This window comes from Anas platyrhynchos, chromosome 24 (genome assembly GCF_047663525.1).
Source record: "Anas platyrhynchos isolate ZD024472 breed Pekin duck chromosome 24, IASCAAS_PekinDuck_T2T, whole genome shotgun sequence".
Lineage (NCBI taxonomy): Eukaryota > Metazoa > Chordata > Aves > Anseriformes > Anatidae > Anas > Anas platyrhynchos.
In genome coordinates this window covers 1914980-1942502 of record NC_092610.1, presented here as the reverse complement: position 1 = coordinate 1942502, position 27523 = coordinate 1914980, and the positions used below count along the sequence as shown (strand labels likewise).

Here is a 27523-nt window from a genome sequence, read left to right as displayed (position 1 = left end):
CGCAGCAGCACACCCCGCAGAGAAGGCACTGAAGAGTTTAACTCCCAAGCTGTGGTCTTTTATAAAAAAGAAGATGGGTTTGATGTCCAGGACGATCACACATTCCACCCTCCAGAAAAACTGCACAGCACAAGCAGACCCCATGCTCATGCCCACCCCAGCACCCACAACGGGGTCCCCTGCTTCCTAAAGCACGCAGCAAACAGCCCCCAGCCTCCCATCCAGGCCTTTTATTGTCTTTCAACAAATTCGCCAAGCACCTTTCCTTACCCTGCTCACCTCACAGCACCTCACCTCCAGCCTGCCCAGCCCCACAGACATGCCCTACACACCCCATGGGGCCCCAGCCCCAGCTGCCTTGGGGGCTGAAAAGAGGGCAGACCTCCCCAGCACGAGGGAACTGAGCGATTGCACCAGCTTAGATTGCTTTCAGCTAATGCCAAAGCCCAGCTGGACACATTTATTTCAGTCTAGTTCAACTGATTTGGCATATTCTTAAATTTTTTTTTGCACAATTAGGCTTAAAAGAAATTTTGCTTGTGCTTCAGTGACCAGCTACTGTGAGTACACAGGGCCAGGGGAGCTCTCTACATGATTTGTTTCACACCAACTGCAAGTAAACACATCCCCATTTTCCCCAGTTTGGATCAGAAGTCAGGATGAGTCCCCACATCCACAGAAACCGGTGGGAAGCCCCCAGCTGGCAGCGCAGGCATCACATCTCCGCAAGGCAAAGAGGGAGGTTACCACGAAAATTAAAAAATGAGAGAGCAGGAAGAGCTGTGGTTTACTTCATGAAGGCACAGATCCTCGAGCATAAACCATGCATTTTAATGAAGGAATCTGCAAGCATGAATAAGCTGCTCTGGGCAGTAACTGAGTGGCTGGCGACAGGAACCATCCCACCAAGGCGCAGTGACAGCATCGTGCGGCCAGCCCCAGCCTGCCTGTGGGCATCCCTGCACCCGGGTGTGTGCTCTGTGAGTGGGGAGGGGTGGAAGGCAGCAGAGACATTCCTCCTTAATGAGGATGCATCAGTATTAATTGCTCTCAATATTAACCAGGGCCTGAGCTGGAACGTGTTGATGTGCTGCTATGATATGAGCTGGCACAGAAGCAACTCGGACACGGTGCCCTGTGCACGGGGCCCCCGGGGGTGCAGCCACCCACTCTGCCCTGCTCCCTTCTCCTCCCCAGAGCACAATCTGCTTCCCAAAGCATGGTGGTGGGAGCAGGGAGAGCAGGCATTGTTCCTACAGCTGCAGGTCCTGGGCATTAAAAGACCTCTCCTGTAAACCCCGCAGGGATCAGCACCTCCCTGCTGCCCTGGGCTGGAACAGCAGCCCCACCTTGGCCAGTGGGGGTCTTTAAACATGGCCAGCTCTTCCTGTTCAGCCCTGTGATGGCTCAGGTGATGGCTTCTTGCCATCCACGTGGATTCAAAGCCTCTGAACCCCAGGGCCAGTTTCTCAGATGCTGAGAGGAGGCAGATTGCACATCAGCTGCTCTAAGCTCGCTGAAGGCTAAATGAACTCCAGTTACATCTCACCTTAACAGCTCCTGCAGAGCTTTGCAAGGATGCAGAACAGCTGGGAATGGAAAACATCCTGCTGCTGCCCTTATTCCACATCTCTGTGCTTTACAGAGCTACTGGAGAAGCCAAAAATGCAGCTTTGTGCCAGGCACAGCTCCGCTGCCTGCTCTACTTTCCCTTTGCACCAGCCCAATTGGATGAGTTTCCACAAATTCCCCCAGGCACCCAACGTGCAGACAGAATTTGGTTGGTCTCCCTTTTCTTCAGACATCCCCTGTGTGTCCTTTCCACTTTGCTGGATTAGCTCCTGAAGTGTTACTTACTGGAGTTACTCATAAAATGGACAAGGGGTATAAGAGTGTAACATGAAATTGCTCTTATCTACTGCACGCAACGATAAATCAGGTGGCGGTGCTGCTGACTCAGGGAAAATCCACCTCCAGAAAGTCCTCACTAAGCGTCCTGATGCAGTCAGGGAAAGCTGCTGGGGAGGGAGGGAGAGGAGACGGGGGACAGGAAGGGCTGCCCTATTTCAGACATCTTCCAGAGCACCTGTTCTCAGCTTGTTTGCTAATCTCATGACCGATCGTTGAACCTACCCTTGCTTCCTGGACACAGAAGCAAGACATGGAGAAAAGAAAAAACAGAAGAGGGCAACACATCAACAATAAATAGGACATCAATTAAACAAGAAAGCTCTCACCTGCACAAGCAGCCAAAGGAAAAGCCATCAATTCTTCCACCTGACAGCACGGCCTCCGTTAGCACACGCCTGGCTTACTGTGATCCCCCGGGAGATGAAGTGTCTGAAACCCTCAGCAAGAAAAGGACAGGTTTCCTGATGCGGTCACAGTGTGTCTCCTTTTAATTAATTATTATTATTATTATTTTTAAATTTGGAGAAAGAGAAAAAGGTGACCACAGCTTGAAAATGTGTTTGATGAGAAAAATCTAAGGGATGACTGCAGCAGTTAGCAGGCCAGGTCTCAAGTCTCTAACCCTGCCTCCTCTTGTCTGGCTGAGAGAAGCTCGCAGAGATCACTTGGGAAGTTTGCAACTTTCCAGGATTTCAAAGCACTCGGCACGCAGTGTTTTTGCCCTGTTTTTTATTAAAAGAGAGAAACCGTGACTTTCTTAAAAGGAGGTGAATCACCAAGTGACCTTGTGGATCTGTCCCCTTAGCCTTTACAGCTCCGCACATGCAGTGCTCTAGCAGCCTGCTGTTGAGCAGCCCTTGCAAGACCCCCGGGTGTGTATCACCAAAAGATGGGTGCTCCACGTGCCAGGCAGGAACAGCTCCCTGCCCCGGAGCTCCCTCCCCTACCTGCTCCAGCTGAGCCCAAATTCATTCATCTTTGAGCAGGGGCTTGCAGAGCTTCTGCAGCAGGGACTGACAGAGCGCAAATGAAGAATAAGTGCCTGGCTGCAGACAGACCTTTGCTGGAAGATGTTGCAGTGGCTGTTGCCAGCCTCCAATCTTAGCTATTGTGTGACCTTCATTCTGGACCATAAAGCACTTAGGGGCAAGACTGTCTCTCTGTACATGTCTACAGCAACCGCCACAGCGTGTGTCATCTCGTTCCCAGCACGCCGCTGTATTAATAGTGAATTGACAGATAGATGCATAGTTAGTATGCACGGATTTAAATGGTATTCCTGGGCTAGGTCCAAAACACAGGTGGTGATTTCTGGACACTGGATACATTATCCACAGCAGAGCAAAAATTATAGTGATCAAGAAGAAAGGAGCATTATCATCCTTCCATCATTTCCCTTCTGAAAAAAACGCAACAGGTCAGCTGCTTCTAAGCCCGCCCTGATCAATCATTGCAAATGCTAAAAGCATTTAGAAGACATTCTCCTTTGAGCCATTTGTCAAGTGGAATTTGGCACTTTTTAGTCCTTTTATTAGTTCTGCTTGTGAGAGAAATTCACTTGAAGCCAATGCTTAATGCAGTGAGAGCGCAGTACATATTTCTGTGGCAAAGATACCCATTATTCAGCTGTGCGCGGAGATGTGAAGGGGATTTAACAAAGCCCTGGGCTGGAAGGGAGAGGATGCCCTGTGCCTCGACCTGCTGTCCTGCGTGCACATCCCTTTAAATCTGCACTTCAGCCTCAGCCCGCTGAAACTCCTGTAAAATGTACTGGAAGTGAAAAACAAAAGTGTGGTTGTGAGGTGAAAGCAGACTCAGGGAGCCTGCCTGCAATGGACCTGCTGCTTCATCAAGCAGGCAGGAGTAAACCTGGATGCAGGGAGACAACGCAGGGGCACTGCATAATGATCAGCCCCATACTGCACACGAGGATGGAAGAGTCTCGGGCACCTCACTGGCTTTTCAGCTGGGTACCGCTGCAGGCAGGCTGCCTGCCTCCACCACGGCTGCTCTCACACAGCAGCCTGCACATCCCCAGCCCCAGCCCCTCACGTGGGATCAGCTGTACCTAAAGCGCCTCTAATATGCTTTAAGCCTGGGGAACTAAGGCACAAAGGGATTAAGAGAACTAGCCAGAAATCACACGGAGGAGGATGTGTTAAAGATAGGAACTGAACTTTTATCCCCTAAAAACCTGCCTGGATCAGTGCTCAGTGGCTTGTGTCAAGCCTTTGCTGGTTGCACAGCCGCTGCTTTAGGGGCTGATACTTTCCACTCCCCTGCACTTACAGTGCCTGGCACAGAGGAGTACTGGTGCTGCCGCAAAGCTGGCACTTCACATAACCCCCAAAATCAGTATCATTGGACAAAAAAGTGGGAGAGGAGGAATACCAGCTGGACATGACCTGCCTGGGACTCCTCTGCTCCCGTCCTCTCATTACTTTCCAGCAAGGCCACTTGTTCCCTCTCTCACTTGTCAGGATCAGATGACATTTGAGTTGTGTAGACGAGATCTGCCAGGGCAAGACACATGTCTGCGGTCGCTTTGGGCAACCAACTGCCAAGGCCTTTAACTGCTCCCTTTTGATGTCCCTACAAAGTCAACCTCTCTGCCTCCCTGGCGATTTGTCTTGCTATACCCACAGCGCTTCGCCTCCCAGAGATTTGTGCATGGGCTGCTCTCGCCTTAGCCAGGCTCTCCTCCCTCAAGGAAAGGGCCAGCTAAGGATCTGGCCCACAATATCTATTTCTGACCTAACAGAAGAGAGAAGGTTGACCCCACACACAGGCTGCAGCTCCTGGTGCCGCTCTCACACCAGCAGCACCTCCTCAGGTGACAGACTGCCCGCATCCCGTGGGGCTACATCCACGTGAACCACGCTGAAAAAATCAGCTCCCTGGCTCAGGTCCAGAACAGCACTTGAACAGGATTTAACATCAAACACATCCTGGCTGCCATCAATCACAGAATTCACAGTTCATAAGTGAGCCACTTGCCCCAGTGTCTTGAAGCACAGGAGCAGAGCTCTCGCCCCTACAAGACTGGGGTGTTTGTAACACAGGGATTCACAGCCACGGACACTTTGGGCCTGGTTTTAACCTGCTCTGCACATTGCACAAGAATTTATATCAGTACATAAATCAGAAAAACTCTCAAAAAGAAATTCTCATTTAATTTTCATGGAAGCGTTTCATACTCATTTTGCAGCAGTATAAAAGACAACGCAAGACGCAAGAGGGAGGAACTTTTGTGTGTGTCCTTAGGGGACAGATCCCAGATCATTTAACCAAATGGATCTTGGCACATCATCTTGGCTGGGAGTGAGACCAGGTGATACCTGTGTTGAAAAAAAAGTCACGTACTGCATGACCCAAAAGAGAGGTGAATGTTCAAATGAAAGAGACAAACCTCTAAGGTTTGGGACCAGTAAGCAGGCAGGTCTGGCCAGGAGGCAGGCACACAACACACAGGGCAGGCAGCACTGTGTGGTGATGGAGGAGTTGTCAGCATTCATTTTGAAAACAAAGCCCTTCTAAACAGCACCTGGGATGCAGCAGGATCCCAGCTCAGCTGTTCTCCCCTCCCAGAGACCCTCTAAAACCCAGCGCTGTGACCACCTCAGCTCAGCTCACCTCCTGCCCCGAGCTGGGATCACAGCACAGTTAACCCCTCGCTGCGACCAGTGAAACATTTTCCTTCTGAGCAGTTATGTATTCCCAGAAAACGCAAAGAAATAAGATAAAATAAAACCCACTCTTGGACTAGCAACATATTAATGCAACACTGATACGTGCCACAGATTGAGACCAGCTTGTTTTTCCTAGGATAACAGACTTGTGAACGATTTCTGAACTGTAGCAGTTCTAATTAGTAAGGAACATTTAAGTCAATTGTAACAGTGTACTGGTTATTCCAATTCTTATTATTAATTGTATTTGATTACACATTTGCAACCATTAAATACGGTATCTCTAGAGTACCTGCAAAGACCTTTAACTCAGCAGAAAACCATGAGAAGTATTTAACTCGGAGAAATGGCCAGAAAATGCAAGGCTGAAATTCATGCTAGACCCATCCATCATTTATCTACTCTCTTTGTGTGCCTGACTGATCAGTGAATATGAGACACAAAGGACTTGTTTTCCTTCATCCTCTGTTCTCTCTGGACCAAAGTCCTCTTTCCTCAATTGCCCTGTGTGTATCGTGGCTGCTCAGCTTACCCCGTTCAGCGTTAGCATGGGCACGTGGTTGTCATCTCAGGAGGGCAGGACAGGTGAAGATCAGAGCTGTCTAGCGAAGGAAAATGCTGCTTTGTGGAGGGTTCTGGCACTCTGCAATGTGGTTCCATCCTAATTAGGAATGAAAACTGAAGTTATCAAAACTGTCTGAGAAAAATAAAACCCAGGGATTCCCCATCTGGGGAAGGCTCTGGTGCTATATTTCCCATGGCTCCACAGGCTCTTGTATTCACTCCTGTGGAGGCAGAACTTTACACTACTGTAAAAAATTCACTTTGAAGAGGTGTTTCTGTGTCCTACAATGTTAAATTGCTAATGGGAAAGGAAATGTATTCATGATTCAATGTATAAAAGTAGTCTTAGAGGAATGCAGATTGTATTTTCCCTCTGCAAACATTTGATCATCCCAATAAAACAGCAGCCCCACCTTTTCCACCAGCTCAATAAATCACAGAGTATGGAAATAACAGGTTTATTGTTGTCATGATGATCGTTACTGAGGGATTTTATGGTGTGCTGGAGAGATGGGGGTGCTTGTTTATAGGCATGTGGTGCCTCCTGAAGGACTGTGGGACTCTGTAAAACTCAACTTACTGCTAAGTTTCTGGTTTAAAAAGAAAACTATTCTCCTGAATCAGACCCCATCTCAGTCGTGATTGCATTCAGTGATGCTCCAGCTGAGAGGCTGAGCCAACAGTTCTCCAAATGAACAGCTTCTGTAAGTCAGGACAATGAAATTGTACTGCGAGGTCTTGTATCCAAGCACCCACAAACCCGAGTAACGTAACCATAATGCTCTGACCTCTGCTTCTGCGTTTGTTACTGCTAATTACTACTATTGATAGGATTTGAGCTTACGACAACAATCAGGGCCATGTTATGCAAGTCCTGGGTCATATTCAGAGTAGGAGGCAGTTTTTTGCCCAGAAGAGCTTTTATTCCATGTGTCATTTCTGGCAGAGCTGGGCAGTTATTTACCATTTTCTGTATATTCTTGGTACTACCTGAGACACAACTAACCCCCTGGAAGAAGACTGCCTTTCATCACGCTGCTACCAAGGGAACTGGCAGCAAACCCCCCTCACTTTAGCATTGCCTTACACACGCCACAACTTCACCTACCTATGGCTTGCCGGGACCACTCTGGGCATAGGCTTCTTAACAGCTGTTTTTCAGCTTCAAAACCTCTAAGGAGATGCCATCTGATGCCCTGTATCAAAAAGAAAGCCAGGAACTGTCAGGCCAGAATGCATGGCAGCAATTTTAACTGATGACTTTAAGGTCTACATGTTCCTTCCAGAGCTTGTTGTTTCCCAGACACGAGCCACTGGACAGCGTGTTTATGGGGCTGCTGTCAGTGAGAGCGGAGCTGGGGCAGTAACGAAGACAAGTTTCATGGGTGTTTCTCTTGGGCTAATGCTATTCCCTCCACCATCTCTTATCTCTATCTTTCTGGATGCAGGAGCCCTGTAATGCTCTGCATAACATCTCTTTTCCCCTCCCCGTAGGACTGATGACAAATTAGCATTTCACCCTCTGGAATGACTCTGTACAGTGAAGCGCCTGTATCTTAACACTTGGGCAAGACTTTCATTTTATTGGAAATCTCCTGTATTGTTTTATGGCCAGCTCTGCAGACTGACAATAAAGCAGGAGGAGGAGGAGTGCTTTGAGAGGTGCTCAGCTGCTCTGACTTCTGCCAACTCAGCGCTTCACAAGAAAGCACTCAGCATCTGGCAGGATTGATCTCTCACTTTTTTTTTTTTTTTTTTTACCTCTCCCACCTCCTTTTTACAGTATAAATTAAGTTTAATGCCACAGCAAATGTGCAAAGTTATTCAGGGCAGAGCAAGCTAATGAACTGAGCATTGTACTGCAAGAGTAACCTCCCTGCCCATCCCGCCTCTCTTTTCTTTTTTGCATTTTAATGCTTTATCTTTTCCCAAAATAGCCACAATTCTTAGACCTATTAATATGTCCTTCATTAGAAAAAAAAAAACAACAAAACCACGTTCTAAAAGAAAAGATCTTTGAAAGCTGTGCTTCGGATTTAATAAGCTGGACAAAATAGTTATCCCAGCAACTGGGCTGAAGAGCACAGTGGGAATGGAAACACACAGCTCCTGGTGCAGGACTGATCTCGTAGCACTGGACTGAATACAAACATGCTTTGACTGCCTAGAGGATAATACAAGCATGACTACTTCAGTAAAATAAAGAAGATAATAAATCAGGTGCCTATTTAGCACCTATTTCACAGTAGCTGCTCTCCATCTTCCACCAGAAAGGAAAGAAATAGGGAAGGAAAACAAATGAGAGATCAAAGCTGAACTGAGATACAGCAACAGTGAAAAGTCATCTCAGATCAAGACTTACGGGGAGCTCTCTGGCTGTTTTCCCCCAGGTTCATTAATAACAGCTTTGCATCAAAAAGGTGTTGCTGCAAACAAAATTTGGATTCAAACACTGCTTCTTGCAGGTTTTGCCCCCGGTAGAAAGATGCAGGCAGTTTGGTTCTCTGACCAGTTCTGCACTGGTGTGATGTCCCAGGCTTGTTCGTGACCTGCCTCAGCATGGAGAATCAGAACAGCACTGGAAGCAACAGCCAGGGCTGTGGGCGACCTCTGAGCTCCGTGTGACAATGCTACATCTATTTGCAGCATCCCTGCACTATTACAAGACACAAATCAACTAGGTTGATTAAATATTCAAACAAACTGGAAGCAGTAGCCTCTTCATCACTTGGAGCCTCCCAGCCTAGACCCGTACTTCTCTGAAAGATATGCTTTAGACATGCAAGTTACTAGTGCCAGTAGTAGGGTAAGCAAAACAAATTCCATCAGTTAGAATATATGAGCTAATGGTCCCTTCTGGTCTTAAAAACTACAAGTCTGATGTTTCTGATTTTCATCCTGCTTACCTCTGCTGATGCCAAAGTCTGCCATGGCAAGGTGGTACCTTCACAAACAGTTGTGGCAAATGTTACTTCCTCCAGCTGCTTTCTCTTTAGGAGAAAACAATGCTTACAGTCACCTGTGAAAGAAATCAGATAAAGAATTTCCAGTCCACTCTCAACAGCAGCAAGGATTACCTGAACCTACACGTTAGGGTGCTTTGGACCCACCTGGAGCTCATGCCTTCTTTGTTTGCAGAGCTGGGGGATATTCATCACAGCTGGGGAGCACACAGGAACAACGTGCAGGCTGGGATGAGGGGGCACCACCTCCTGATGCTGCTGCCCTCTTGAGGAGAGCTAACAGAAACAAGGACCTCCAGCAGCCACCCCACTCAGCACACAAGTGATTATTACTTTCCTGCATTGTTCAAGCAGTTCCATTAATGATGCTCACACTTGGTTTGATATTGCTCAGGAATGGAGGCAGCTTTAGAACAGATTATTGCTTTCCACATCAAATTAGCAACTAGAGTTTGGATGTTCACTGGCAGGAATATCTTTGCATCTTTTATATACTCCTGGGTGGCTTCCCCCTGAATCCAGATATCACATCATTTGTTTAACTTACTGAATAAAGTAATTAATACTAGGGAGTTCTGACTGCTTGGCAGAATATGCTGTTACAGCTAACAAATTTTATGTCTTTAGGCTTCACAGCGGAATTTGATTTAATTTGTCCCAAGGTTAAGAAAGACAGGGAGGAAATTTGATAGCTCCAGATCACACATTCAGAGCAATTTATCATCTTTGCCATGTGGCATGGCCAGACATGACTTCCAAGTTAAGACAGTGGTAGAAGTTTACCACTTCATCTTTGCTTTAAACTTGCATTCATCCATCATCAGACACCATATGTCCAAAACACACTGCGTCTCCAGCCACTGGTAAGGAGAGCTGACACCGCATGAAGTTATCCCCAGTATCATGGTGTGACTTTAGTACCTTTTGGATGAGGATCCCAAAATTTTGGAATTAGTTAACTAGGTGATTAAAACCTCCATAATCCCAAGGAAAGGCAGGGAAGCATCTTTAGGACTTAAACTGTCCACTTCCCTCTGCTCGGCAGTGGATTTCAGAGCAGGGAGGCTTCCAGAGCTGCAAAAACTCGCACAGCAGAGAGACCAAGATCTCACGGAGTGAAGTGCAGAGAGTTTTCTACTCTGTGAGTCATATACCCAACCAACAGGTCACACTCAATTTCCAAAACAGGGACTACAGCATTGTAATGACAGCTTCCGAGAGGATGCGTATGAGGCTATAGCTTGTGAACAGCATTATGCAGCAATTATGTACCAAAAGAGCTCCCAGATGTGCATTGAATGTGGTAACAAAATGTCCCAGTTTATGGCATTTTCTCCCTCTCTCCCTCTCTTTTGTCATTGTCCTTTAGGAAGTGAAAGTGAAGAATAAAGCTCTATTTTTAGAAACAAGTCCAGGTTCTAAAAAGAGAGCAAATTAAGTGCAGAGATTTTCTAGGCAAAGGCGAATGGCACACTGCAGGCCAACTCAAACATCCCTGCGGGGACAGACCCACAGTCTCGGTGGAGCTGGGGCTGTCCCCACCAGAGCAGCACCCAGCTGCAACACAGGAAAATCAAAGACGGGAAGGAAGACCAGAACCAGCTCTTGCAGAAGTGCCACCCTGGAGAGACCTGAGCAGGTTTACCTGCCCTTTCCCCTGCACATGTCTAATTGGGAACTGTATTTGACTCTAACTTACCTTTGCGACAAATGCTTAAATTAGCCCAGTCATGTTGCCAATGATTCACAGAATACCTCGAAGGGTACAAGCCACTTACTTGTAAGATCTTCCTAAAGGTTAATTCGATTTTGAGGGCTGATTTCAGCATTAGGCTTCCACTGCGGTTTCCCTGAATGGCTTCATCTGTGAACCTCTGGATGAGACAGAGCCATCTGTCATTGTTCCACGTTAACAAGAAGCTGGGTGGAAAACAAAAGGAAAGCGTTGTAACATACATGACAGGAAGTTAAATTAAGTCATCTACGATTAAAGAACTTGGATTACAGAGATCACAGATTCTACTGCAAGATCTGAACTGATATCGCTCATCTTTAAATCCCTAAGACACGGGGCTTGACTCTCTGCTCCCTCTCATGGCCAAGATGTCTGGGACTCACTCTGATTTTGCCCCAGTGCCCTCAGCAAGGAACCAAAGCATCACCATCAGCCCTCCAGTAGTGGTCTCCCAGTCAGGCCACTCCAGATTTTGCCACAGCAGTACGTCTGCCTCATCAGGAGTAGTAGTTCTGTAATTCACGCTTGTGCCAGAGCCAGCCAGGGCATGTGTCCAGGATCCTGACTCTAATTACTTATGCTGCCCTGCTCAGGCAGTTCCTAACATGATTTATTTTAAGGACGACAAAAAATGATTATTGCTGATCACTTAAAATAACTATCTTTCTAAGCACCTGGCAGTTTAAGTCTAAAAGTGTGTAACAGAGGGTCCAGATCCTCATAAGAGACACAAGCCCTTCAATTGAGTGGGCAGTTTGGGACACAGTGGCACATTTACTGCAGTCTCCTTATTAATGCCTCTCAGTAAGGCTCTTCTGCAGGAATCTCTGTGCCTCCAAGGCTGCAAACCTCGCCTGAACATCTCCCCATCACACGGACCATGTGTGCTGTTCCAAGTTACATACAACGCGCTGCTTCTTAGTCTTTTTATCCCATTCAGTTTTTTCTCTAATCGTCTTTAGGGGCTCTTTGGGAGACAAACAGTTGTGATTTGTATGCACAACCACCTAGAACAAGGAGGGCCTGGATTCTCAGTCCAAACAATAAATAATATTTAATATAGTCCAGGCATGACTAGCCAGTTTCTACCTAAAAATGTCAATAAAGCAGGGCCATATTGATGCAGAGAGACATAAAATGTGAACTCCTTCAATACATGCACTTATTTGTCTCATTTTGTAAGGCTAGGAAGGAAAGAGCTGTTAGCAGTGAATAGTATTTTATTAGCATCATAAACCCCAAGAGCAAAGTTTGTGTCACAGGGAACTGCACATGCATTTGAAGACTTAATTTATGTTTTTGACTCCTCTTTTTTTTTTTCCTTCTCTTTTTTTTTTTTTTCAAGTAAGGATACAACATTATTTAAGGTACAGACTAAAAGACTCTGGATACACCTGTGGATGAGAGGAATCTTCATGCAGAAGGTAAACTCACATCCCACTGACATCCTGTCAAGTAACAAGAGTTCAGTAGCATTTGAACATTAACTACTAGCATATATTTACACTGCAAAGGTGCTCAAGAGCTTCAGAAAAAAATACTATTTCACATGCACCAGGTTCTGAGCAAACAGTATCCTGAAATGCCAGCAAGCTCATAAGGAGAAGGAGAAGGAAGAGACTTATGGGGGTGACTTGCTGAGAACTCCAACAAGTTACCAGTGGAAAATGAGTGAAAATAGAAAAGAAAGAGTGGCTTTTGTTGGCTTTCCATGAATAGGACTCGCAGTGATAAAGAAGCAGATCCGCAGCTGGTGCAAAGTTGCACTGACAGGAGATGTACGCTGACCTACAGCACCTGAGTGCCCAGTCCTGCCCCAGCTGGCTTCAGCCACCACCGAGAGCCATCTCCACTGCAAACACTTCAAAACGAGGGGGCAAAACTCCTCCAGCTCTTGGTCATTCTCCTGCACCTCTACCAGTGCTTTCATTTTTCAAGATGGGTCAGGTTTTGATAATGATAGGAAATAGTTATTGCAGTACAATTGCAATCAACCATTGTTAATCAGCAAATTACAGCTTTCCATGCATTACAAAGCATTTAAGTACCAGCTGCTTATTCTGGTATATTTATGAGGTAACAATTCTGCAGAGCAAGTTCTCCGTCTATTACAGCGCAGTTAAGTCTCTGCAAATATGGCTTTAATGACCAAGGAGCATTTATTTAAGATTCTGTAGCCTGCCTGTTACAGTGAAGCGAAATTAGACGTGTAGGTGAGTGCTGTAGGCACAGCACTAGAAGTTTTATGACAAAAGAAATAGGCTGCACAAGTAGCTGTGGAAAAGCTGTTCTGCAGGGCTGAGGATAAAACTGAGCAGCATGGTGCAGGTTTTTCAGCAGCCTATCGAGCAGTAAAAGTGTTTGTGGCTCTGAGCAGCAAGGTGAGACAAATCTCGTATGTCACAGCACAAACACAAAGGCTCGGCAAGTTCAGGAAGGAATGGCTTTCATGGGGAAAATGTTCCCCTGCTCTTCACTAGGGTAAGGCCAAACACAACTTCGGCTCCGCAGAGCTGTAGCGAGGGTGTGAGATCTGGGGAGCAGACCCAGCACAGCTCTGCTGTCTTTGTCTTTAGGGTTTTGTAAGCACAGCCAAATGATCGCTGTCTACAGAGTCAAAACTACCCCGAAGAACAGTCTGAAGCCCCAGTTAAGGCTTTATGATATTCCTAATTACGCGTCTTGTGTTGGTGCCTAGGGAATCCTCTGCCCTTTCCATCATGCTCTTGAATCCTGCACTGTGCTGTTTGCTGTACAGGCACCAGGCAGAAGGCAGTCCTGCCACGGGGATGTTGCTTTTCAGAGCAAAGTAAAGAATGTTTTAAGACGTGATGTGTGTGACATTGCAGTCAGCTTCACAAGTGTTAATGGCATAAATCTTCAAGGCATGGTGAGTCAGCCATGTGCATGGCCGTCAACCCATGCTGAAACAAAACCAGGGGGTTCACCAGTTGCCGTCTGTCCTTCTGAAGGAGAAAATGGCAATTTACTTGTCCCCACTCCTGGAAGGGGTGCAGGGAAAGGAATGAGAAAAGGATTGGATTCTACTCTCCTTCCACTTCGGGACTGCAGGCATTGCTCCTTTTAAATGCCTCATTGAAGAAAAGTATTGTTTCTTTCCATTCCCCCATCTTTGCAATTTCAACTTATTTGCTGTTTTGTTTTCTTTTCTCTCTCATTTCACAACTTTTAACCTTGCCTAGCTGTCCATCTCAAATGATAATGAACTCTTTCTTCAGCCAGGGAAGTGTTTTAAAGCTCTAGCAGTTTTATTTTCTAAATGACACCACCGGAGAAGATGGGAGGGAAAAATTAAATGAGAGAGGCTGTCAAGAGTTGCCCCTCTACAAAAACCATTAGCTGCCTCTTCCCGGTGAAAGGCAAATTCTGCTGCCAGATCTGTAGACTGATCCTACAGTAACTGGTAGTGTTTACGAAATAATTAAGTGCAAGTGAGGAGAAAGAAGAAAACAAAAAGTATGCAAGGCTGTTAGGCTGCATTCTCCAGGAATGCTCGGTCCCAACAGACCCATGTTTCAAGTCGTGAAAATATGTAGTGCTTCAGCATGTGGCTGAACACAACAGCGACCGCCACTGGGTGACCCAGAAAAAGAGACGAGTAATGAAGTTGTCTTCCTTGTGCTCCGGGGCTGAACGCAACACAGACTGCTTTGCAGCCTCAAAAGCAGGACGCGGGCAGAAAAACCCAAGAGCAACATATAAAACCGATAAGTGAGAGAGTACTTATTTTAATTATAAACCGGACCAAATAAATTAGAAATTCAATTACAATGCCATTCACTGACAAGAAGTTCAAAACACTCAGGCTATTAGTGGCACAAATTAACTGTAGGAGATAACAGGATTTGTGGGGAGCAATCCTGTACCCTAGTTTTAATGAAAACATTAAGGTTGAAGCGAGGCCAAGCATGCATTTTGGAAGGACCAACCCACCCACATTTGTATAATCCCCCTGTTAAGGCACATGCTTCCACCTCAGGATCTTAAATATAGCAGGTGTGAGGAAACGGGATTACAGCTACCGCCTGCTGATGCCCATGCCCACGGCAGGGTCCATGGGCAGAAGGCAGGGAGAGTTTTCTCCCTGCGGAGAAACAGGGAAGTAATTAAAATTTTTTTTTCAGAATGTTTTTCCTGAGCTCATTAAAAATGCCTGGATTTTGGAAAAGACAGAGCTGCTCTACTGTACAGGCATTTGTGTGGTTGAGAATACTCATCAGCATTGACAGAAAACAATACAGCCTCGCCTTAAACACAGCAGCAGGGTTGAACCTTGTTGTAGGCATCTGCCTCCCCAGGGAGGCCGGATGCTGCCCAGCTCCGTGGATGTAAATCCCTTGGCTATTAAAAGATGTTTTAGGTTTGGCATGACAGAAACTGAGAGCAAGATCTGAAGTCCTGAGTTCCCCCTGGTTTGTAGCTTGCTGCCTCGAGGAGATGACCCCACAAGCTACAGATTATTAAATCACATTCCTTCGTGCTCCTCCTAAAGGGTCGATATCCCGAGTCTCTCTCATCCTCCCAAGCTAACCTAATATGAATAATGCACAGCTACCTGGGGGTCACTGCTTATTGGACTGTGGCCAAAGAGCTCTCTCAGCAGATCAGGAGCCAATCAAGTTCATTTCAATATTTATTTTTAATCCTCCGTTCTGAAATTATAAATGTTTAATGCTATGCTCTGACTAGGAAAGCAAAGCAAAGGCAGAGGAGAGACTGGACCAGACCAACCAACAATTTCACACTAATTGGCACCCAAGTACTTGCTGCTCCTCATGCCTCTTAATATTCCTCGGTGAACACAACTTACGTACTCGAGGCCTCCAAGAACCTGCGAGGACAGAGGTCGGAGGACAGCAAGGAATAAGAGATGTAAGCAAACTGAAGATGGAGGAGAGCAGACTGAAAAGTAATTTACAGCTTGCCCAAAATCCACCTGTAGGCTTCCCTAATCATGATTTAAAGACAGGCACCCAACTCCTACCAAACACCACGAGTAACAAAGGCTTCTTGATGGGGATTCTGTTTTCCAGGGAGAACCATTTAATAAGTTTCACTCAGGAAGTCTCTGTTCCCAATAAAGACTTAACAAAGTTAATTAGACTAAACAGTAATTATCGTGTCTCTTCATTGTTCAATTATCTTGCTGAACTGGTGTTTCCTGATTAATTTTCTGATTAAAATGTATTAAATTGAAAAGTGCTTGCAAACACGAGATGACAGGTTCTCTCCCGCGCAGCAGGATTTCCGGAGGTCAGGAGGCAGGGGGAGGCTGACACCCGCCTCACAAATCGTGCCAGCTCCGCACAAAACACAGCCAGAGGGCAGGACGAAGACAAAAAGCTTCACGGAAGCTCAGAGACAAGGACGCAGGGCCCTGTTTCGACGCGCTCTGCACTAACACCCTTGCTGTGTGCTCCTCCAGCTTACAGCCCCTACACACAGCAGTGGTGCACGTCTCCTTTGCCTGTCTCCTGCTCATCCACACCAGGCTGTCACGTCCCTCTGCCATTTTACCTTTCTCAGGTCCCTCGGGCACTACCAAGTCTGTGCATGACTGAGGTACGGAGCAGCCTGCAGTTCTGCAGCTGAGCTCCATGCAGCTCCTTGCCTGCAAAATGTCCCGGTGATGCAGGCTGTGCTCTCCTGCTCGCCCCTCATCAGGGCAGCCAGCACAGAGGAGTGAGATCCGTGGCTGAGCTTGGAGCACGGTGTCCAGCAAGCCAAGGTAACGTGGCTTTGGGCCTGATTCTGCTCCTTCAGGCATCAATCTCCTGCAGTGCCATGAAGGAGCTCCACTCCTCTCTTACCCACTGCGTAGCATCCCAGCCATCCTCACCAAAGCCCCATCCTGCATCCCTCAGAGCAGTTCTCCTGATGATCCCAGTGTACTTTCATGGATGACCTTAAAGAAAATTCAGACCCACAGAATTCTGCGATCTATCAGTAGAAGGCGTCTTCACAAATGGCACTTAGGAGCCAGAACAATGCTGCTTTCCAGATGCACTGCTTTAGTATTCACTCTTTGCAATCCGGTAATCACTGGCATTTTGATCATAGCTCCTGATACCATTTGCATATCTTTTATAAGACAAATCAGAAAACTGGATTAATTTTTCTTTCTTTAATATCACCTATGGCTGGGAGGAAACAAACAAACTCATTCTCTCCTTCCCCCAAATCCTTGTGATTAGGTTATGAGAGCCCAAGACTTATTATAAATTATTGAAAGGACACAGCTGAGCCCAATTCCCACAATGGGCTTGTTTTGAGTTCCATAATGCTAGTAATTCTTGATTAAGCCCCATCTAGCACGAGGCAGGAAGGATGAGACACATCATGGAAGCTCCAGCGTGACTGACACCAGAAGAGCTCAGCTCTGAACGAACATGCAGTTGTGCACGGGAATCACTGGGCTCCCAGCAGACAATTTAGGAGGCACAAAGGAGGTTTCTTCTCTTTCTGCTTGCACTTTTGGAAATTCGAGGCACAGCTCGTAGCTGTTGGTGAGGCCAAGCCAGCCTTCTGCACAGCACTGCCGAGTTCAAAAGGCTGCTGCTGACCGAGGCTGCGCAGGGGTCCGGGTCTCCTTGCTGAAAGGCAGAGGATGGGCTTTCATTTTTTTGATGTTTGTTCTTGCTCTTAAGAAAGGCATATATACGGACGTGGACTAACAACACTAATGTTTTGGGTTTCCTGCTGCATGATATACGTTTTCTTGGTCTATTTCAAATCACACTGATAAAGACTAAAGCTGAGATTCAGATAGGGAGTTAACTTTGTTTATGATGTACTAAGCCTCTGAAAAGAGCTGCAGCTCAGCTAAGAATAAGCATCTATCCGAGAGCTAACAGCTTAGACCTCCGGATAAAACACAGACAGAAGCAGCATTTACAATAGCTTCATCAAACACAGTTATACTGAAACTGTTTTTACAAACATCTGACATTTGCCACAGGTGTAGAGTCATTCCAAAGGCCAAGACGAAAAATAGAATTCTAACGGCCTGAGTAGGTTTTGTGTTTTTTTTTAATAATCATCTAATCATAAGTAATGAATCAAAGTGCTCCCTGGCTCCTAAGCTATGATTTGGCAAACAACTACAATTATAAAGCCCAAACCTAATGACTACATTTTAACGCAGCCCTGTGCTTAGCAGCTTACAGTAACATTTATCCTGCATCAGGCTGAAAGGAGATGTCCGTGGGGAGTTAGCTGTGAAATGTTTGATTTCAAAAGCCTGCGGCAAGTCGATTCATGTCTATTTAATTTTTCCAGGCAGTTTCACTGGAATGTTGTATATAAATCAAATACATGGCTAGCAGCGGAGACGTAGCAAGTTGTGGAAATACTGTATGATTTTAATTAAACTCCACGCACAAATCAGGCAGTAACGAAGGTGGAAGGGGAGAGAAGGAGGATTGTTTCACCCTGGACAAGCCAATATTTTTATGCAGAAAAACAAATAACCATTTATGGTGAAAAATCTGCTTCCAAAAGCAGTGTTTTGTCATTGTGCTGATACTTGTAATCAATTTAAACCTGGCTGAAACTGTGCTTGAGCATAGAACACAACGCAGCCTGCAATGGAAGTTAATTAGACCGTACCAGCTCAGCCGTGCCCATCCTCTAGTTGCTGCCCAACTTCAGGGGCTGTGTGAAGCAGTTTGCTCCCCGACAGCCACGCTGTAAAGGCAGAATTGGTAACCAGTGTTTTACCAGTGGTTACGGGGCCATCTTCTATATCACCCTGGCACAGCAGCAATGCAGAGCCAGCAGCCATCGCCAGAGGGGGAAACTAAAAACTCCTTTTCAGCCGCCCCTTGCCACCTTCTGTGTCTGCTGGGAATTGTGCTGAAATTGGCAGCATTCAGCAACAAGGCTGGACAGAGCCATGAAGCAGGCAGGCTAGTAAATGGGAAAATAAGATGGAAGCAGCCATCCAGCAGCCTCTCAGTTAAAGGTCAGGACTTCTGGAACAGGGCCCTGGTAAAACTATTTTTATTCTTTGCTGCCATGGGACTTGCTTTTGAAGATTCAGGAGCAGACTGAAGCTTCAGTGTTTTCTGTACAGAAGAGGGAGGGTTCTAGAAAATCCTGAAGTATCAGGGTGGAGTTCCTTGTCTACCTTAGCTGCATAAGCCATTAAGCAGTGTACATTTACTTTCCCCTCTCCCCATTCCCTGTAAAGCAGAAAACACAACCGTGCCTAATAACTAATAGGCATTGCAAGGATAAACACATCAGATAGCAGACACTAAGATAATGTGGTCTATAAATACGTTGGGTAGATAGAAATCTCCTTCCCTACCTAAGGACCAGGGAGATATGAAAGTTGTCTGCTTGCAAAACAAAGCAATATACCTAATAGCATTCAACAATTAAATCATTGCCTTGAACGGAGAAGTTGTGCTTGTGCTTACAATACATCTGCACTACAATAGGCTGAAATGCAAAGGAATTTCAGTAACAGAAGCACTGCAGGAACCAGCTGACATGAGAAATGAAACGTGGCATGCATCGCACGAGGCTACACCAAGGGAGGCCTCAGCAGAGAAGGCAGAGCACGTGTGAAGAGATCCTGAGGCCAAGAGGATCAGAGCAGCAGTGGGGCACTGCCGTGGCTCACCCAGGGCACCTCCTGCTGCCCTCCTCACAGCCCTGCACCACACGGGTCGGATTCTGATCAATGCACACTCCAGGCAGGGAACTGCAGCCGCTCAGCCCATCGACTCAGAGACATCTCTTATGCAGCAGGGACCCATTAGCTCCGATTAAAGCCACAATATCCCAAATCCCGTGAGGTTCTGTGGTGCCGAAGCTGTAATGAATTTTGCAGGGTTTTTCTCCTCCTTTTCCCCACCTCAATCATTCTCAACTACTGGGCATGAATAATACAATAAGGTGTTGCCTGGTGATTGCTGTTGTGTTTTCCTTTACAAAAGCATTCAGGGAAGGAAGCAGACTAGAAAATGCCTGAAGGAATCAGTTGTTTAAAGAAGGCTACCAAGGGGCTGGGGTTCTGCAAATGCAAGATGCTCCAGAGACTGATCACGGGTCCCAGGAATGTTTGTTAGAGGCACTCAGAGCCCGCTGCCTGGTTTCCCAGCAGAGTGTCTTTGCAGATCCGGTGCTTGTCTCCTCACGCACTGCGGCACTGGAAAGGAGCAGGGGTCTTGGTGCAATCCGGTGCATGTAACTAACGCTGCTGGGTAAGGTGCTTCACCATCTTTTAGTACAAAAACAAATAGGGCTGTAAAAAAGGAAGAGTCTCATAAACAAAAAAAAACAACCAAACAAACAACAACACACTATTTGGAGCTGAGAAGGTTTTTTCCTTACTCTAAGTCAAGCAAGCCCAGCCCCCAGAACGCTTCTAGACAGTGATATGGAGTGGAGCCAGGTCACATCTTCCAGGATAGGTTTGCTGCCATCTGAAAGAAAAGCTTTCAGCTTTTACCTCTCTACAGCAAGAAGGCTAGAGGCAGGTGTTTTTACAAGAATGCAAAAGAAGCCCCCTTCTCCCCTTTGAAAACCACATCTAGCCCTCTCCTGTCAATGCATGCAGGCCCAGGAAGAGTATGTTAAAGAATTCAAAGACACACTCCATTCAGAAGCCAATGCAGCGTGGGTTTCTGAAGTGGCTGATCACCATTCTTGAATTGTCTTCTTGGGCCAATTATATGCTGGTTGGAAAGCAGCAACTCCAGCGCAGCTACTTGAGACTCAACAGTAGAGGCAATAAGCAAAAAATTGGATGCTGGTTCCATTCCTTGCACTTTCTAAAATGAATCATGCTGTGAACCATCTTGAACAAAAGGGGCTCAGTTTCTGACCTGTGGATGGGCTGTACCCTGACACTTGTCTAATTGCCTACTTAGATTGCAAACTGCACTTTGGGAGGCTTTGCACAATGCAAAGAACAGTCTCAGCTGTAGCCTTTAGATAACACAGCAATACAGACAAATAGCAGAACTAAATGCTCTCGGAAGGTATTTACCCCTCTAATCTAATGATATTGCTTTGTACAGGCATGATGTACTTAAATACAGATAGTGAAGCACTGTATTGTAGTGTAGTGCTTCAGCAAGGAAAGGAAAAGCAAGAGAAGTTGCAATATTCCAGGTCCAACCTGATCCCATCCGAGGGAGCCATTAAGAACAGGAATACTTCAATAAGGAACAAAACCTCAAGGAATAAATGCTCCTGGTATATTTAATGATGCACCAGCCTCCGGTGTACGCAAAGAGCAAGGCAATTAATAAAGTATATTTAGCACACTAAGCTGAGGTGTGCAGCTCCCACAGTAGCTGAGATACAGCAATTTAAATAACGTTTATCTTAAAGATCAGCCTGGCTGTGACTACAGCTGGCGAGTTCTGTATTCTGCTCTGCAGATGCGCTGCTTTTCTCACCGGGGGGGCACTCACTGCTGCATCTGTTCCCAGAGAGCTGCAGCTCTGGGCTGCAACGGTGGGTGCAGCACGGAGCAAAGGGCTGGGATGCTGCTGAAGCAGTCCAGGTGCCTTGGGTGAGGAAACCACCGAGAGCTTGCGGGCTGTTCCCTGGTCTGTGCAGCCTGGAAACACAAAGGGAGCAGATGGTGCTTTTCCTCCACTGCTCAGTCCTCATCCAGATTTGAAACCAAGAAAAGATGCCTTTTCCCTCCAAAAAATAAAAAATTATATACTGAGGTTCTCCAAGCCATAGGATGCTATGGATGCAAAGTTTTCACGATCTCATAATACAAGTTGATGAAATTTGTGGAACACAAAGCCACTAAGACCATGCACACTTCTAAAGCTGCATCTTAACTCAGGTGTTCAGTAGGTATCTGGATAAAAATAAAAAACCCAAAGCCCTTTAAATGGGTGTGAAACTCTTAGCCCAAATCCTTGTATTGTCACACTAACTGTGTCATGGTAGCCCAAAAGAAACCAGTCACCCCGTGCAGCAGCCTGCTCTGCAATGCGAAGCCCTGCCTTCCAGCACGGAGTGTGACCTTTCCAAGCACAATTAGATTAAAATGGTTTAAAATATACGTTGGGAGAACAAGAATAGACAGTTATTTCTAGTGAAAACGGAGATTTGGGAAATTATAATAAGCCTCATGTTTCAGTGCTGAAAAGACTCTAATTATGAAGGTTAAGAGCAAGACCTGCTTGAGTGGGTTATTCGCTATTATTGGTCCCATACCCCCTGCAAGTAGCTGAGGCTGGGTCAGAGGGAACACAAAGAGACGAGCACATTTCTCCCTGAGAAGTCCCACTTCTTACCTCTGCAGCAATGATACCAGTTGTCCCACAGAGACAGAAAACACCACCATCACCGCTCTGACCCAGTACAGGAAATACCACAGCCAGGGAGTTTCCCAGCAAGTACTGCTAGGGAGGGGGCACAGAGTTTGCCTCCTCGGCAAGCTGAGCCTAAAGCCTTCAAATGCTTTATACAAATGCTGTTATACAAGAGTTATTTTTTAATTTTTTACTATTAAATATCATTAGTCTTTATGACAGCCACTAAAAAACTGTCAGTAGTTGGGACTAGAGCTGTCTTTGAGCAGATGAAATGTTTTCACTCCCTTTGAACTCACTCGCTGACTATTCCCAGCCTGTGGCCACCCAGTTTGCCACTAGGTGCCTGGCATTCAAGTCTCAAGGATAAAAGAAGCTGGTTTAAAACAAAATTAATATCCTGTATGGAAGGCTGTACTGCAAACTCTGAATCAAAGGAGAAAATAAAGACCTGAGCTAAGCAAAATCGGTATGCAAATGATTAGTTAAACTTCCAAGATTTGACATAAAGGTTTTGAAAGAAAAACATTTGGAAATCATGTAGAGAGCCTGACTCTGAAAACAGATGAGCCTTTGGAGTATGCACCTTGTGTGTTGTTACCTGCTGTTCTCTTACTTTTTTAAAGCATCAGCTTACCGCGGGACCTCAGGTGTAACCGAGGGGTGACCTGTCCTTGAGTTTCTAAGCCCCAAAGACAAAAAGATGGGGACCTACTCCTGGAGGAGGAGGTGAAAATCCCCCATGGCACTCCCACAGCACAGTGCCTGCAGCGACAGGGAGCAGATTCAACAAGGTTGGCACCCACTGATGCTCCCAAACAGCCCCCAGCGACCCCACAGCCCCACCATCCCTGCTCTGGGTGCATCTCTTTCTAAGAAGCCTCTGGAAACAAACACCTGCTCTTCTCAGGCTTCACAAGAAGTTGTTAAAAGAGAGCTACAGGCCCAGCCACATCCATATGTGGCTTTTATAGCAAGCCAATACTCACAATTCTTTTTTCTCCCCTGAAATATTTTCTCCAGCTCTTCCCAACACTAACAAACAGCCATCTTTCTCATGTTAAAATCAGTCCTGCAGCACTGGCTATTGCAGCTTGCTGCCGACCTTAGCCCCCTGTTCCCCCAGATCTAACAAAACTATTAGAGTTCCTTAGAAATTGTAACAAAACATCTGTTTCCTTTATAGCAGCTGCCACCTGGAGAATACAGCCAAAGCCAAAGCTCTCCTGACCTGAATGCTACCTGTCTGTGGAAACCGCGCTGTTTCTAATAGCAGCCATAAGGATACTTGGCACTTCGGCAGCTTTTAAAGTGCTCTGCAAACAGCACAGAGGCCCCACAGCCCCAGCACGTAAAGATGTTCCTTTTAGAGGAAGGCGGGCGTCTGCTTTCCCCACGGTCTGCGGGCAGGAGCGGAGGAGGAGGCCTGGGGAGCGCTGCAGGTGCTCAGCGCCCCGCGCTGCAGCCAGCCTCCGCCTCACGGGCAGGCCAGGCAGGGCTGCAGGAGGTGCTTTCAGGGCTGGACACAGCACCTTGAGGCCCTGCCACCCACCAGCACTTCATCTGGCACCCAACTTGCCTCACAGCTTGGCCCAGGGGTACCCTACCCCGGCATGACGCTGCCCTTCCCCTGGTGGCACTGAGGCTTGGGCCCACGGCCCTGCCTGAGGCACCTCGGGGTGCTCAGACACCCTCACCAGGGCTGTCATCGATGGGGACGGACGGAGAGGCAGTGACTGGGAGCTGAATCACACCTGGGAGCCCTCTGTGTTCACTGACTCAGGCCGGCAGCTTCCTACGTGGAAGGAAGGAGAGCCGGGATGAGCCCAGGACGAAGGCACCGCACCGCCTCCCCGACAGGCGCTGCGCCAGCTCTGCCGGCTGCTGCAGTCACCGGCGCGGCTGCTGCAGGCCATTTATTGCTGCCCTTCCATCGGAGATGATTTAATCTCCAGGGGATAACTGATCAGCAGCAATGAGAGAAGAAAAGAGCCCATTCAGATTATAAGAATTAAAGCTTCAGAAACGGGCAAGATAAGAAAAGGGGAAAGCGTGGAAAAAATATCGACCATTCTGAAGCAAACAAAAGCTTCTATAATAGATTAAACAAACAGACAATGCATCCCCAAACTATTCTTTACAGTGGTCTGACAGATAGACAGCAGACTGAAATAATTAATGGTGTCCTAGTGTAGCCGAATGAACGACCATATGCGAGCGTTGACAAAACAATCTTTTTTTTTTTCTTGTGGCAAGTTGCAGACTGTGCAAGGCATCAACTCGGTGTCTACAGATGAAAACTGACACCTTCTACAGGCTTCTCCTGCTCTTGGGATAGGAAAGACAGATCTGCAAGGTATGGGGTTATGGGGAGGGAGGGAACAGTCCGACTGATAGCCTGGGTTTGCAGCCATTGAAAAATGGCTTTTTGCAGGTCTTGGGGTTTGATGCAAGTGAGAATTCAGATGACCGAAGAAGCATTTGAGAGGAAGCTGTTGTGGGAAGCCCATGAGATGTGGCCACCTCCCTCTTACTCATTTAGCATGGGGCTGTAGCAAAGGCTGTCACCTTCAGCCATGAAAGAAAAACAAGAGAGGTTTGTTGGCCAAATGGCCACAGGCTGGAAGAACGACAGCACAGTAACCTTGGGACCAGACTTGGTTGGTGGCCTGGCAGGGATGGCACAAACCTGGCAGAGGAGGAATTGCAGCAAGGAGAGAGAGACATCAGCACAGATGCATAGGGGCAAGAATGCTCAGCCCTTCCTCCCGTTGGTGCTCTGATTTTTCACAAGCATTGAATTTACTCATTGTATTTTCCATATTGATATCCATTAACAAGTGCACTTGAAATGGCTGAAAAAAATGTTACGCAGCAAGCCAAGGAAGTCTCTTGGAGATGCTCCAGACTGGCAGAGCTGAGTTAGAATGTAAATCCAGATTGACTCTTCGTGGGCTAGGCCAGACATAAATCCACAGCAGCTCTATTAAGGGCGCTCCCAGTTCATTGACTTGGAGATTTGCTTCAGTTCTGGGGCTACTCTTGAATTCACTGAAACTGAATAGAAAACAGGTTCCGTCCCCTTGAGCTCAAAGTCTTCTGGACTTGTGCATGCTTTCTTTCTATATCATCATGTGCACAGCTCTCCCCTCCTTTGTGTTTTTATTTCAAATGCAAAAAACCCACCTATGTCAGTTTGACAGCCGAAGGCATTAAACCCACCTGCCACTCGATCACAAAAATCAGCCTGAATGCCAGACAAGACCACACAAACACCTTTAACTGCAATTAGAGGGATGGCAGGAGAAATGCTGGAGCTGTAAATATTCATCTTGCCTCCAGAGCCTCCTTTGCTAAAGGTCATTTGAGATTAGACAAACAGGCTGTAACTGACACTGAATGATCCCGTCTGCATTTTGAGGGTGTTGTAAGACACGGGTTTAATGGACCCAGACGTTACAGGTGATTCACAAGTGCAGTCACTCTCTCCGTAATGAATTCCTTTCCAACTCCCAGCCTCTTCCCTCCAGGAATCCCCCTAACACCTTTAATTTAAAAGTACCGTAATCTATTCCCCTTCTGCTGTCTCTTAAAGTTGATTTCCTCCTTGGCGCTTTGCAGCCACGACATTTTCACTGCTCTAGTTACTTCTTTTGTTTGTCTTGCTTTTGGATGAGGAGCCGCAGGCTCCTGTTCCTCCCTTCTCTCAAGGTACTCACCAGGATTGCTTCTGAATTTCCTTTCTTTTCCCAACTCACAGAGATGCAAACTGCTGCTAGAGACTGGCATATTCCCATCTATCCCAAGCATCGCTGGTGTTTATGGTCTCACCGTGCAACAGGAAAGAAAGTAATAATAATAAAAAACATGCACCAAAAATATTCAGCTATAATGAAAATCAATCCCGCTCTACTGGATATTTTAGTGCCTAATTATGGTATCCAGATTTCACAGCATTGGCTTCAATGACTGGCAAGTGGTCTCTAAATGAGCCAGCAAAGACTTGCTTTTACAGGCACCAGGTCCATGAATCTTGGTCTCATCACTGACTTCCAACCCAGTTTCCACATCACGCTCAGCAGCCCTTCCTTCTGTGCAAAGGTGTTTCCCATCCCACAGGAACTTTCAAGATGAGGAAAATGAAATGTTTTCTTTGGTCTTTCTTTTTGACAGGGTCAGGAAGATGATGACAGAGGACAGAGTCATGAATCTAGTGCGAGTGATCCCTGTTGAAATGTTTAAAGACGCCTGAGGAAGAGAAATGGATGGTCTTCAGGTCAGGGAGGACTCAGGACTAACACTGAATTTTCGCCCCTGCATTGTTAGTCTTTTCATTTAGGTCAGTCACTGCTGAGTCAAATCACAGCTCTTTTTTGGCACGGTCCACTTTTCCTTCCTCACATCTTTAATGACAGCGTACGCACAGGGCTCTTGTAAAACATGAACTTTGGCTTTCCAGCCTTCCTTTCCAACACACAAGCAACACACCACAACTACAGCTCTCCATCCGTGTCCCAGCAGGGGCCCTGAGCTCTTGTTTTGCCCAGATAATCCAAGATGCCTACTTCAACTCTATACCTAATGTGGCATGTGTCTTTAGGAGATTATTTGAAGTGGTTATTTTTATGCCTAGAACCTTCAAAGGCAGAGTTATTAAGTGTATTTAAAAGGAAGAACTGGTCCAGATAAAGCTGGGATGTAATTAGTTACAAGCTACTGTACTTTGATGACAAAGCAGCATTTAGCATGTGGACTGTTCAGCAGCAGGCTCTGTAGGGTGTGCTAATTACTGATAGCAGTCACAGCGAGGGGAAGCCTGACACTTCTCTGATAAAGCAGAGCCGTCTATAACTCAACGGCTTGGGTTTAAATCTTGGTGTCTAACTCTCTGCCAAAGTCTGGACTTGTAGCACGCAGCATTTTACAACTAACTGTGCATTTGAAAGCAGAGGAAAAAAAACAAAAAACAAAAAACAAACACAAAACTTTTCAAGCAGGCAAAGGGAACCCAGATTACACCTGGGATCGTGGCTGGTAGCAGCAGCACGGTGGGGAAAAGAAATGGATTCTGTTTGCCCAGGGAACCTGCTCTCTGTCTCCCTGGAGTTCTTTCATAGTATTCGCCAAACTATGCACTGCAGGGGCTAGAGAGATTCACCACTAACCTGAGACATCACAGGTGATTTGACTCGGCCTCTGACATCAGGAGGTGACTTTCAGAGACTTGAAGTGGGTTTGGCTCTGGCCCTAAGTAAGACTATGTTCCTCGACTCAAGAGAAAATAACAAATTGCAGAAAAGCAGGAGGGAAGAAAGAGCTGGGTCTGCAAGGCATAACAGGGGCTGC

General features: G+C 46.5%; 1 non-coding gene across 14 annotated transcripts in view; it reads right to left on the bottom strand.

The window, feature by feature from the left end:
• LOC110353790 (uncharacterized) overlaps positions 1-27523 on the bottom strand; it is a 161516-nt gene that overhangs the window by 61331 nt on the left and 72662 nt on the right. For 12 of the 14 annotated variants that reach the window (XR_011804804.1, XR_011804807.1, XR_011804809.1 and 9 more), the window contains 4 exons: positions 10906-11047; positions 9071-9183; positions 7273-7360; positions 6133-6261 (listed from right to left, as the gene is read on the bottom strand). This is a non-coding gene — a transcript (uncharacterized protein). Of the gene's footprint in view, positions 1-5083; positions 5250-6132; positions 6262-7272; positions 7361-9070; positions 9184-9274; positions 9378-10905; positions 11048-27523 lie in introns of those variants that run through there. The other 2 variants (XR_011804800.1, XR_011804811.1) reach the window with 2 other exon arrangements.